Genomic DNA, 13,904 nt, shown 5'->3' on the forward strand with positions numbered 1-13,904 from the left:
TACTGGTCACTACAACGGCAGTTTGTAATTTTCACTGAGCAACATCCACTGTTGCCTGTTTCTGGAAAACACCCATGGAGTCAAAATCGTCATTACATCTGTAGGTAAATTCCCAAAGGGTTATTATTTCCAAAATGGGGTCACTTGAGGGGGTATTCTGCTTTTCTAGCACTTAGGGGCTCTTTATGGAATCCACAAACTAGTCTAGGAAAATCTGTGTTTTAGGAAGCAAATAGTGCTCTGTCCCACCCGAGTCACTCTCTATGGCAAAGTAGTACTGTACAGCCACATATGGGGTATTTTTACACTCAGTAGAAATTGTGGGAAAATTCTTGTGCCAGTTTTACCCATTTCCCCATGTGAAAATGTAAAACTTGGTGCTAACACACAATCTTGGTGGTAAAAATGTAAATTATTGTTTTTTCACTTCCCAATGGTATAAAAGCTTGTGACACACCTGTGATGTCCATATAATCACTGCACCCCTAGATGAATTCATTGAGAGGTTTAATTGGTAAAATGGGGTCTCTTAAGGGGGGGTTTTGCTGTTCTGGTACCTCAGGGGCTCTATCAATGTAACATGGCACCCTCAAACAAGTGCAGCAAAATCTGCACTCTACTATGGAGCTACTTCCCTTCTGAGCTTTTCACTGTGCCTCAAAAGTAGTTTTTGACCACATATGGGGCATGGGTGAACTTAGGAAAAATTTCACAACAAACGTTGAAGTCCATTTTCTCCTTTTGCCCTTGTGAAAATACAAACTTTGTAGCTAAAAAAGATTTTTGTGGGGAAAAATGTGATCTTTTATATTTTCACTGCTTAACGTTTAAAGTACCAGGAAGGTTCAAGGTGCTCAATACACATCTAGATAAGGTCCCAAAAGGGTCTAGTTTACAAAATGGTGTCACTTGTGGGGGTTTCCACTGTTTAGGCACATCAGGGGCTCTTCAAACGTAATATGGCGTCTGATAATTGCTCCATCAAATTTTGCATTCAAAAAGTCAAGTGGCGCTCCTTCCCTTCCAAGTCCTGCCATGTGTCCAAACAGTAGTATTCCCCCACATAGAGGTATTGGCATACTCAGGAGAAATTGCACAACAAATTGTATGGAGCAATTTCTCCTGTTACCCTTATGAAAATGCAAAATATAGAGCTAAAACAGATTTATTAGTAAAAAATGTGATTTTTAAATTTCAACGGCTCTACACATTAAACTTCGGTGAAGCACCTGTGTGTTCAAGGTGCTCAATACACATCTAGATAAGTTCCATAAGGGGTCTAGTTTCCAAAATGGTGTCACTTGTTGGGGGTTTCCACTGTTTAGGCACATCAGGGGCTCTCCAAATGCGACATGGCAACCGCTAATTATTCCAGCATATTTTACATTCAAAAAGCCAAATGGTGCTCCTTCTCTTCGGAGCCCTGACGCAGGGCCGGACTGGCCATTGGGCACTTCTGGCAAATGCCAGAACGGCCGGTCCCTCTAATGGGCCGCTCGATCACCTCCACTCCCTCTTCAGCGTGCATGTCTGGCAGGCGCAGCATTAGCTTGCCTGCACAGCACACACAATCACGCTGCACTGATGAAACCAGCAGGACCAGGAAAGGGGCGGCACTGTGCTGTTCTGTGCCGCCCCTTGGCTCTGCTGATTTCAATTCTGCAGCGCCATCATGCACACAAGCAGGGGGCGCTGTGCAGGTCTGCCCCGTGCAGAAGTTTTAGGCCTCCCGGCACTGTACTGTACCATCAAGTTGTACAAGTGCCGGCCCGGCCATCCCAGCATTGCAGACACACCACATGATGGAGGGTGGACGTCACCTGCGAGCCGGCTGGACTGAGAGGAGCTTCAGTGATGAGGTCAGCAGAGCAGGGGGCCGGGGCAGGAGGTCTCTGACAGAATCGGATCTTGTCTGGCCGTGGTGTCTGCAGTCGAGCTGAGGCCGGAGAGATGATTTATTGTCCAGCTTGAAGCTTCACACAGATGGGGTCGCGCTGTCAGTGGGGTCATCAGCTCCAGTGTGTCCTGATCTGTGTGCAGGAACAAGCTGCAGCAATAACTCCCAGCAGACAGCTGTATACAGGATCATAGGCTGACTGCTCCTGAGCCTGGCTGCAGGACATCATACACTGCATATATATATACATATATATATATATATATATATATATATATATATATATAGCCACTGTATATTATATCATGTATGTCCTGTAGCCCGGTCCAGGAGCAATCGGTCAATGCATATGTCCTAATATACAATACACAGTGCACATAGTACACATACTGTACAGGAGAATATCACTCATATCCTATACTATGGGCACAGACATCTGATCTTATATACAGGATAATATGTGATGATATAAGATCTGATGTCTGTACTCATAGTGTAATATACAACATGACATATAATCCTGTATATAGCATCTGATGTCTGTACACATAGTATAGGATATATCAGGGATATGATATAAGTGGCGCACAGATATCGGAAGTTATATACAGGGAACTATGTGATTGGTGTAACGTCTGTTGTCTGTAGCCACAGTATACAGTAGCACAGCTACCAGGGTGCAGAGTGGACGGTTACCCTGGGCCTCAGGGGGAGCACCCAAAGCTGCACTACCCTTAATTAATCAGCATGTATAATGTGCATATACAGTTGAGCCCTGCAGTAGATCTCCCTGCACTACCGCTCTCTGTTCTGTAGACCGCAGATCACTTTATGCCTCAGGTCTACAGAACCACCGAGGCCCTGACGCACGCTGGGGACGTCAGAGTCCTGGCGCATGCTACACTGCGTTGCCTTGCCACTGGACTTGTCAGGATCCTGGGTTAGATGAGTATATGATTTTTTTTTAATTAAAACTTGTGATGTGATGTGGGGGCATCATAAACAATGAGAGACCCTTCTACGTAGTGTGTGGGACTCTGAAACTTTGTGGGGGGCCCTCATACAATTCAGGGACTAATTCAGCATCTGTTATACAGCTTGTGGACTATTGCAAGGGTCACTATACAGCTTGAGGACTAATGCTGGGGCCATTATACAGATTGGGGACTAATGCAGGGGCCATTATGCAGCTTGGGGACTAATGCAGGGGACATTTTACAGCTTGAGGACTAATGCGGGGGCCATTATACAGATTGGGGACTAATGCAGGGGTCATTATACAGATTGGGGACTAATGCAGGGGCCATTATACAGCTTGGGGACTAATGCAGGGGACATTTTACAGCTTGAGGACTAATGCGGGGGCCATTATACAGATTGGGGACTAATGCAGGGGTCATTATACAGATTTGGGACTAATGCAGGGGCCATTATACAGCTTGGGGACTAATGCAGGGGACATTTTACAGCTTGGGGACTAATGCAGGGGCCATTATACAGCTTGAGGACTAATGCAGGGACCATTATACAGTTTGGGAGCTAATGTGGAGGAGCATTATAGTGTACAGTTTGTGAGCTAATGTGCGGGGGCCATTATGCAGTTTGGTGACTAATTTGGAGGTCATTATACAGTCTGAGGGCTACTGTGGTAGTCAGTATTTTGGGGGAGCAGTGGGGACTTCATACTCTGTATAGCGGAGCTGTGGGCCCAATATACTGTGTATAGGGGAGCTTTGGGACCACCATACTGTGTATTGGAGAGCTGTGGGCCCACCATACTGTGTATTGGGGAGCTGTGGGCACACTATGTATAGTGGAGTTTAAGGCCCATAATGTTGTGTAGAGGGCAGTTGTGGGAACATCATATTGTGTATAGAGTAACTGTGGGTGTATTATACTGTATATAGGGGAGCTGTTTTCCCATCATAATGTATATAAAGGAGTTGTACATTGGGGACTCAGGGGACTTTAGTAGATGTTAACTGGGCACTTAAGAAGCATCATTGTTATAGGGGCACTCAGTATTATGGCAGTCATGTGCACAAGGGGCATTATTACTTTCTAGGGGAAAAATGTGGATACTGTTTTCAAGTGCATTTGCACAGTGCATTAATATTTTCTAGTGGGGGCAATTTTACCATATAGAGGGCACAAAGGCATTATTACTATTTAAAGGGCACAGTGGTGGCATTATTATGTAGGGCAGTAAAAGGAGTGCTGTTTTTGTACCACACAGCAGGTGCAGTAATAGGGACACATACGGCAGCAGCGGCTCAGTATTGGGGTATCAGGTGCAGTAATAAGGACACATACGGCAGCAGCTGCTCAGTATTGGGGTATCAGGGGCAGTAATAGGGACACATACGGCAGCAGCGGCTCAGTATTGGGGTATCAGGGGCAGTAATAGGGACACATACGGCAGCAGCGGCTCAGTATTGGGGTATCAGGGGCAGTAATAGGGACACATACGGCAGCAGCGGCTCAGTATTGGGGTATCAGGGGCAGTAATAGGGACACATACGGCAGCAGCGGCTCAGTATTGGGGTATCAGGTGCAGTAATAGGGACACATACGGCAGCAGCGGCTCAGTATTGAGGTATCAGGTGTAGTAATAGGGACACATACGGCAGCAGCGGCTCAGTATTGAGGTATCAGGTGCAGTAACAGGGACACATACGGCAGCAGCGGCTCAGTATTGAGGTATCAGGTGTAGTAATAGGGACACATACGGCAGCAGCGGCTCAGTATTGAGGTATCAGGTGCAGTAATAGGGACACATACAGCAGCAGCGGCTCAGCATTGGGGTATCAGGTGCAGTAATAGGGACACATACGGCAGCAGCGGCTCAGTATTGGAGTATTAGGGGCAGTAATAGGGACACATACGGCAGCAGCGGCTCAGTATTGGGGTATCAGGTGCAGTAATAGGGTCACATATGGCTGCAGGGGCTCAGTTTTGGGGTATCAGCAGGATGAGGAGTTTGTGCAGGTTGGGAATAGATGGTGATGAGGCTGGAATATGAGAAGTGAAATTTGTCTTTGTTGTATTCTCTGCAGACGAGTTGTGGCTGGAGAAGTTGTCGTGTCAATCTAGGCCAGATGAAAAAGATGGGAAAAGTGAACGAGTCAATCAGAAAGAAAGTAATCTGTAAGTCATTATCTGTAACTGTGCTGTGATCTCTTATATGTTATGCAGAGCTGATATCTACTGCTATATGGTAACGATATGGCGTTAATACAGATCTTGGCCTTTGTAGAGATTTGTGGTGGCTCAGTGGTTAGCACTGCAGCGCTGGGGTCGTGAGTTCAAATCCCACCAATGACAACATCTGCAATGAGTTTGTATGTTCTCCCTGTGTTTGTGTGGGTTTTCTCCGGTTCTCTGGTTTCCTCCCACATTCCAAAGACTCATAGGGAATGTAGATTGTGAGCCCCAATGGGGACAGTGATGATAACGTCTGTAAAGACCTGTGGTGCTATATCAGTGAGTAAAATAAATACATAAATATTAGCTCATTGGTATCTGACCCTTTGCATCACTGTCCATCAGCTACTGTGTATGAAGAGGCCGCAGCACCATGTAGAGCGCAGCATCATCTTCATTATCTATGAGACCCCACTCTGTGTGTAAAATAGCAGTTTTGCCCGCTCCTACGCCTAAGAGCAATAAATAGGACTGAGCTGTAATACTCGGCACAGCTGTGACTGTATGTTATATACCGTAGTCGTGTTACACTCCCCTCACTTCTTGTGACCTACAGGTGCACAAAGATATTACATATTCACCATGTGACAAGTGGGCCTGTGTACCTTCAAATGCCAGGGCTGAATTTTAGTCCCAGTCCGGCCCTGCCCTGACGTGTACCCAAACAGTAGATTTCCCTCACATATGGAGTACTGGCATGCTCAGAAGAAATTGAACAACAAAATGTATTGTCCATTTTTTCCTGATACCCTTGCAAAAGTAAAAAAATAGGTCTAAAGGAAAATTTTTGTGAAAGAAAAGTAAATGTTTATTTTTTCCTTTCACATTCCAAAAATTCCTGTGAAGCACCTGAAGGGTTAATAAACATCTTGAATGTGGTTTTGAGTACCTTGATGGGTGCAGTTTTTAGAATGGTGTCATTTTGGGGTATTTTCTGTCATATAGGCCCCTCACAGTCACTTCAAGTGTGAGGTAGTCCCTAAAAAAAATGGTTTTGCAAACTTTGTTGTAAAATGAGAAAACGCTTGTCAACTTTTAACCCTTATAACTTCGTAGCAAAAAGATTATGTTTCAAAAAATACGTAGCATCAGACAGTAATGGAGCCTTTTGATGTATGCAGGGAGATCTATAGACTCACATACAGTGCCTGTATGCCTTGCAGTGATGTGGATATGTGCACATAGACTCCCTTGCCTACGTAGCACAATTAAAAACTAGGCCCAATGTAAAGGAGCAGATCTCCTAGACTTGTAATGCCCATACACTAAGTGCATGGGCTGACAAACATTTCCCCATGGAGGTACATTTTTAAAAAATATTTTATGGGGATTGTAGACACCCTTGCCCAAAAATTGACGGGCTGCAGCAGAAAGGAACACGTAAACCCTGGTGATCTAGTGGCGGAGAATGAGGAGATGTGGAGGAAGGCCTTATTAAAAACTAGGCCCAATGTTAAGGAGCAGGTCTCATAGACTTGTAATGGCCATACCCTAAGTGCATAGGCTGACAAACATTTCTCCCTGGGGGAGTAACATTTTTTGGGATTTAAAATTATTAATGGGCATCATAAAAACACCCTTGCACAAAAAAATGAGTGACTTTTGCATCACAGAATACCTTCACCCTGGTGTTCGTTGTGGATGATGAGGATGAAGATAAGGACAAGGATAACACCAAACAGACCAAATCAGGAAGCATACACCCATGTGTAGTTGTGAAGAGTTGCATGAGAATACACCTCTACAAAAAAAATGTATTTGAGGTTATGTTTCGCTGTTTTCATTCGATGGTGTACAGAAGTCTTGCCCAATCCAGCCCTTGTTCATTTTTATAAGAGTCAGCCTGTCAGCATTTTCAGTTGACAGGCGGATGCGCTTATCTGTTATAATTCCACCAGCGGCACTAAAAACACGCTCTGACAGAACGCTAGCAGCAGGGCAGGCCAGGACCTCCAAGACATAGAGAGCCAGTTCATGCCATGTTTCCAGCTTGGATACCCAATACTTAAAAGGCACAGAGGAATCATGGAGGACGTTTGTATAATCAGCAAGGTACTCCCTCAGCATCTTCCCAAACATTTCACTTCTTGTGACAGCACCCCTTGATTCTGTGGTGGCACGATGGGAAGGTCTGAGAAAACTGTCCCAGAACTTTGCCATTGTTCCCCGCCTGAGCTGGATTGTACTTCTGTCTCTCTCACTTGGACTCCTTGGTTGTACAACAAACCCTGACGTCTGCTGCCAGTGTTCTCAGATGGTAATTTTTTAAGTAATTCTGCTACAATGGCCCTCTGGTACTGCAACATTTTAGTACACCTGTCTGCCTCTGGAAGAAGAGATTGAAAGTTCTCCTTGTAGCATGGGTCTAGAATTGTCACCAACCAGTAATGAGTGTTACCGAAAAATTTTTAAATGTGAGGGTCACGGGAAATGCAGCGCAACAAAGTCAGCCATGCATGCTAGACTGCTAACAGGCAAGACTTCCGTGTCATCACCAAAATGATGACTGACCATGCTGTCCTCCTCTTCATCATCCTCCTCCTCCTCCCTGTCCTCAGGCCATCCATGCTGAACAGATGGTATGACAGCTTTGCTTGTAGTACGTCTAAAGCACATGAAAGTAGATCCTGTTCTTCCTCCTCCTCCTCCTCTTCCTCATTGTCTACCAAGCCACATTGGGACAACATGAGGCTGGGCTGAGTGTAATTACCCTGTATAGTTCCTTGCTCCATGTCCTCATGCTCTGCCTGCAATGCATCCTCTTTAATTGTGAGCAGAGAGGTTTTCAGAATGCAGAGAAGCGAGATGGTGATGCTAATTATGGCATCATCACCGCTCACCATCTTGGTGCAATCCTCAAAGTTGTCTGACATCCATGTCCACTCCTGAGGTCTTATGTGTGGAGTCTGAACTGAATAACGATGTCCTTTTGATGCTAGTAGTCAACAACTGCCCTCTTCTGCTCACAAGTCCTTTCCAACATATGCAGTCTAGGCTGGAGCTGTAGCGGACTTTCTAAAATGGGCTGGCAGACGGCATACTTTCAATAGCAGATCCGGCAGCTCCGGGTAGCTTTTGAGAAAACGTTGAATGACAAGGTTAAGCACATGGGCCAGGCAAGGTACATGTGTGAGCTCACCTTGCCTCAGAGCCGCCACCAGGTTCTGGCCATTGTCACACATGACCATGCCTAGCTGTAGGTTCAGCGGTGTCATCCAAAGATCTGACTGCTGTTTCAGCGCTGTCCACAACTCTTCAGCCTTGTGCGGTTTGTCACCTAAGCAGATTAGCTTCAGCACAGCCTGTTGCCGCTTGGCTGAGGCAGTGCTGCAGTGCTAACAGCTTCTAACTGATGTGCTCATTTCAGAGATGGTGGCTGAGGAGTTGCAGGAGCTGTAGACTGTGGGGGCAACCCTGATTGACGTAGGGCCCGCAATCCTCGGCGTGGGGAGGATGTGTTCCATCCCAAGGTCCGACTGGGTAAAGGCTTCCACTAAGTTAACTCAGTGTGCCATCAGTGAGATGTACCATCTCTGCCCACAAGCACTTGTCCATTTGTCCGTGGTTAGGTGGACTTTCCCAGTAACAGCATTGTTGAGGGCACAGGTAATGTTGTGGGACACGTGCTGGTGTAATGCCAGTATGGCACACTGGGAGAAATAATGGCAACTGGGACCGAGTAGCTTGGGATGGCTGCTGCCATCAGGTTGTGGAAAGCTTCCGTCTCAATGAGCCTAAAAGGCAACATTTTGAGCACAAGCAGACGATAAATGTTAGATTTTAGTACTGTGGTCTGTGGGGCGTTGACTCGGTATCTCTGCTTGTGTTCCAATGACTGGGGTATAGACAACTGAAGGCTGGATGGGCTTGATGATGGTGCTGGTTGACTGTGGGCAACAACAGGTGCAGGACTAGAGGCATCTTCACATGCACCGTGGACTGGGAATTGGCTTCTTTCCAAAACAGTGGAACAGTGGTGTCACCTGCAGACTGTGTTCCTGGAGCCTGGGGTTTGGCCCACAAAGTCAGGTGCTTTGCTGCCAAGTGCCTGATCATGCTGGTGGTGGCCAGCTGGTAGTTTTGCTACCCCTGCTGATGCGTGCATGGCAGGTGCTGCAAATGGCCTGTTTGGGGTTATTGGCAGAGTCTTTAAAAAATATCCAGACTTGGGAAAATCTAACAGTTGGAATGGCAACTTCCGTCATGTTGGTGTTATGGGGAACGGATGCACACCTTCTGTCTGCGGCCACCACAGTACTTCTTCCTGCCTGTTGGGGTGCTATGCCTCCTCCCCATGTGTGCTGCTGTCCTCGCTCTGCATGTCCTAATGCCAGGTTGGGTCAGTTACTTTGTCATCCACCACCTAGTCTTCCACATCTGCACCCTGCTCCTCCTCCTGACTTTCTTGCAATTGTGTCTCATCATCATCCACCTCTTGTGACACTTTCCCACCATCGCCTTCATGTGACCATGTGGCTGTTCAAATCTATGGCCATCGCTACATGCGATCTCATCTGACCCCACTTCAAGTTGGCAGGCCGAGTGTCTGGAATCTTAAAGGGAAAACTGAACAGCTCTTCGGAGTGTCCAAGTGTGAGATCAGTTGTCTCAGGGCACTCAGCATGGTGGGAGGAAGGAGGATCAGGGTGAGTAATATGTAGTCCACACTCACAGCTACTCAGAATTGACCATGTGGAAGACGTGGTGGTGGTGGTGGCAGCTAAGTGACTGAAAGCATTATCCACTATCCAGCCAACAACCATTTCACACTGCTCTCGCTTCAATAGTGGTGTGCTGCTGTCCTCCAGAAATTGGGCAAGGAAGGTCGAGCAAGAAGACGTGGGTCTTTGTGGTGGCCAACATTAAGCTTGGCCACAGCCTCATCCTCTGCATACACCATCAGCATCACGTCCACTTCCCCATCCCTTGCCCCTTGCCTTGCCAATTTTCAATAGACTATTGAAATATTTGAAAAGTTCAATACAAATGGATTAATTTTGAGAAAACTTATATGTTTTTGTAGACTACAGATAGACCGGGCGTCTGACTGAGATAACAGACTGTTGCAAAATGTGGCCTGGATTTTGCTAAATTTTTTTAACCAACAAATACTGTATAGACCAAGGATATCAGATCAAAAAGTGGAATGTATGCCTGAAAAACAAGGATTTTGACACCAAAGATACACCGGGCGTCTGACGGAGATAATTTTTGCAAAAAAACGTATCAACTAAATACCCTGTTTTCTTTACATCTTTTGACTAGCACTTGCTGATTACTGTGATTTTTTTTTTTTTTTTACAACAGAGTATTTTTGACCTCACTGTGCTCTTTTGTGTCTTCAAGTTTTCTGGTGGTGTGAACAGGTTCCTACAGACTTGTTCAATGTGCAAGTGGCCCATGTGTTTCTGGTTCTATAATTGTTCTCTTGTTTCTACAAGACTGGGGAGTCCACCACTCCTCTGTGGGTCATTTGCATTTAAGCTGTTCCATCCTGCATGTCCACATGGATAGTCCTTCTCTGAACCCTGCTTATACAGGTACTATACCGATGATCAGGTTTTAAATACATCAGATAGGGATTCTATACATTAGTTAGGACTGCTCTATAAGGGTATACCTTGACGATTTGGTGGAGCAGCTTAGTATACATTTTTTTGCAAAAAAACTTCTCAACTAAATACCCTGTTTTCTTTACATCTTTTGACTAGCACTTGCTGATTACTGTGATTTTTTTTTTTTTTTTACAACAGAGTATTTTTGACCTCACTGTGCTCTTTTGTGTCTTCAAGTTTTCTGGTGGTGTGAACAGGTTCCTACAGACTTGTTCAATGTGCAAGTGGCCCATGTGTTTCTGGTTCTATAATTGTTCTCTTGTTTCTACAAGACTGGGGAGTCCACCACTCCTCTGTGGGTCATTTGCATTTAAGCTGTTCCATCCTGCATGTCCACATGGATAGTCCTTCTCTGAACCCTGCTTATACAGGTACTATACCGATGATCAGGTTTTAAATACATCAGATAGGGATTCTATACCTTAGTTAGGACTGCTCTATAAGGGTATACCTTGACGATTTGGTGGAGCAGCTTAGTATACATTTTTTTGCAAAAAAACGTATCAACTAAATACCCTGTTTTCTTTACATCTTTTGACTAGCACTTGCTGATTACTGTGATTTTTTTTTTTTTTTTACAACAGAGTATTTTTGACCTCACTGTGCTCTTTTGTGTCTTCAAGTTTTCTGGTGGTGTGAACAGGTTCCTACAGACTTGTTCAATGTGCAAGTGGCCCATGTGTTTCTGGTTCTATAATTGTTCTCTTGTTTCTACAAGACTGGGGAGTCCACCACTCCTCTGTGGGTCATTTGCATTTAAGCTGTTCCATCCTGCATGTCCACATGGATAGTCCTTCTCTGAACCCTGCTTATACAGGTACTATACCGATGATCAGGTTTTAAATACATCAGATAGGGATTCTATACATTAGTTAGGACTGCTCTATAAGGGGTATACCTTGACGATTTGGTGGAGCAGCTTAGTATACATTTTTTTGCAAAAAAACGTATCAACTAAATACCCTGTTTTCTTTACATCTTTTGACTAGCACTTGCTGATTACTGTGATTTTTTTTTTTTTTTAACAACAGAGTATTTTTGACCTCACTGTGCTCTTTTGTGTCTTTGAGACAACAGACTGTTGCAAAATGTGGCCTGGATTTTGCTAAATTTTTTTAACCAACAAATACTGTATAGACCAAGGATATCAGATCAAAAAGTGGAATGTATGCCTGAAAAACAAGGATTTTGACACCACAGATACACCGGGCGTCTGACGGAGATAATCATTATTTATATAACAGTCATAAGTAACAATGTTAACAATACAATAATTAAAGCAAAATAAGACTACCCCGCTCGTGAGAGTTTACAATCTACAATGAGGTGGGGGAGATACAAAGCACAGGTGTGTATTTGCAATGATGTATTTACAATGATGGTCCAGCCATATTCAGGGGATTAGGGATAGATGGAAGTAGTGAATGGGCTACACACACACAAATCTAAAATGACTTTGATTTGGGAACCTGATAGGCCGCTCTGAACAAATGTGTTTTGAGAGAGCACCTAAAACTATGCAAATAGTGGATGGTCCTAATATATTGGGGTACAGCATTCCAGAGGATTGGCGCAGCATGGGAGAAGTCTTGGAGCTGGGAGTGGGAGGTACGGATTGATGCAAAGGATAGTCGAAAGTCGTTTATAGAGTGCAGCCGTCGGTTAGGCAGATAGACAGAAATGAGGGAGGAGATGTAAGGGGGAGCCACACTGTGGAGAGCTTTGTGGATGAGAACAAGTACTTTGAATTGGATTCTATAATGAATGGGCGGCCAGTGTAACGACTGGCAAGGAGCGGATACATCTGGATACTGATTAGCCAGATGGACGACCCATCTAGAGAGATAACAGACTGTTTAAATGTGTGGCCTTTTTAAAAAAAAAAAAATAATAATAATTTTTAAACCACAAAATAATAATCAGACCAAGGCTAGCAGATAAAACAATGCAATATATGCCTGCAAAGCGAGGATTTTGACACCACAGATACACCAGGTGTCTGGCAAAGAAAACAGACTTTTTAAATATGTAGCCTTTTTTTATGTTTCTTAAACCACTAGATAAGTAGTAGACCAAGGCTAGCAGACAAAAAATTACAATGTATGCTTGAAAATAAATAATTGGAGACCACAGATAGACCAGGCGTCAGGCGGAGATAATACACTGATCAAAATGTGGCCTTGATTTTTTGGGGCCCACCAAAATTGTGTCAATAAGTAGGCTATGACACAAAAAAATTGGAGTACTAAAATTGTAAAATGTTTAGCGCAATGATATGCGATGCGTGTGGCGTACAAATCACAGTGATAAACATAATAACTGTAGCTAAATATATTTGGGCCAGATACAGATTTTTTGGGCAGCAAACTGGTGTCCAAAAATGTTGTAAGACACTCCAAAAAATAATATAGTACCAAAAAAAAGGTGAGATTTTTCTGCGCACTCACACCTGATGCCTGGGACAAAAAGCAAAAAGGTAAATTGTTAGATTTTCACGCTCTTGTATTGCAATGACCTGGCTGTAGTCTGCAAATAAATGTAGTAAAAAGGGGGCTATGGATTGCTTTCTAATACAATTAGCAGGTATAAGCTGCAAAAAAAAAAATTGCCACGGATACCTGCAGCAACGTATATATAAAATAAGCAGCAGCAGACAGCAATGGAGCTTTTTGAGGCATGCAGTGAGACCCATATACTCACATACAGTGCCTGCAGGCCTTGCACTGATGTGGATACGTGCAGAATTTGTGGATTGAACACTAGTAGACCCACACTAACTAATAAATGTAAGAATCTGACCCTATATCAGCAGCAGCTCTCCCTACACTAGCTGAGTCCGGAGCAGAATGCGGTGAGCAGGGCGGCGTCAGGTGTCTTATAGACCTGATGACGCTGATCGGCGAGCCAATCACTATAATACCACAACAAAGATGGCTGCGGTATTACAGTGCATGGCAGACAATCACTGCAAGCTGATTGGTGCTCTAAGAAGTGCCAAAATTAAAAGGAGGATACCCGAGCTCCCGCCGAATAATCCCGGAAATACTCGGTGCTCACTGAGTACACCGAGCATAGTGATACTCAGGCGAGTACCGAGTAGTGGCGAGCATGTTTGCTCATCACTAGTGTTAAGCGATACCTTCCGATATTTGAAAGTATCGGTATCGGATTGTATCGGCCGATATCCG

This window comes from Ranitomeya variabilis, chromosome 5 (genome assembly GCF_051348905.1).
Source record: "Ranitomeya variabilis isolate aRanVar5 chromosome 5, aRanVar5.hap1, whole genome shotgun sequence".
In the NCBI taxonomy this organism is placed as follows: domain Eukaryota; kingdom Metazoa; phylum Chordata; class Amphibia; order Anura; family Dendrobatidae; genus Ranitomeya; species Ranitomeya variabilis.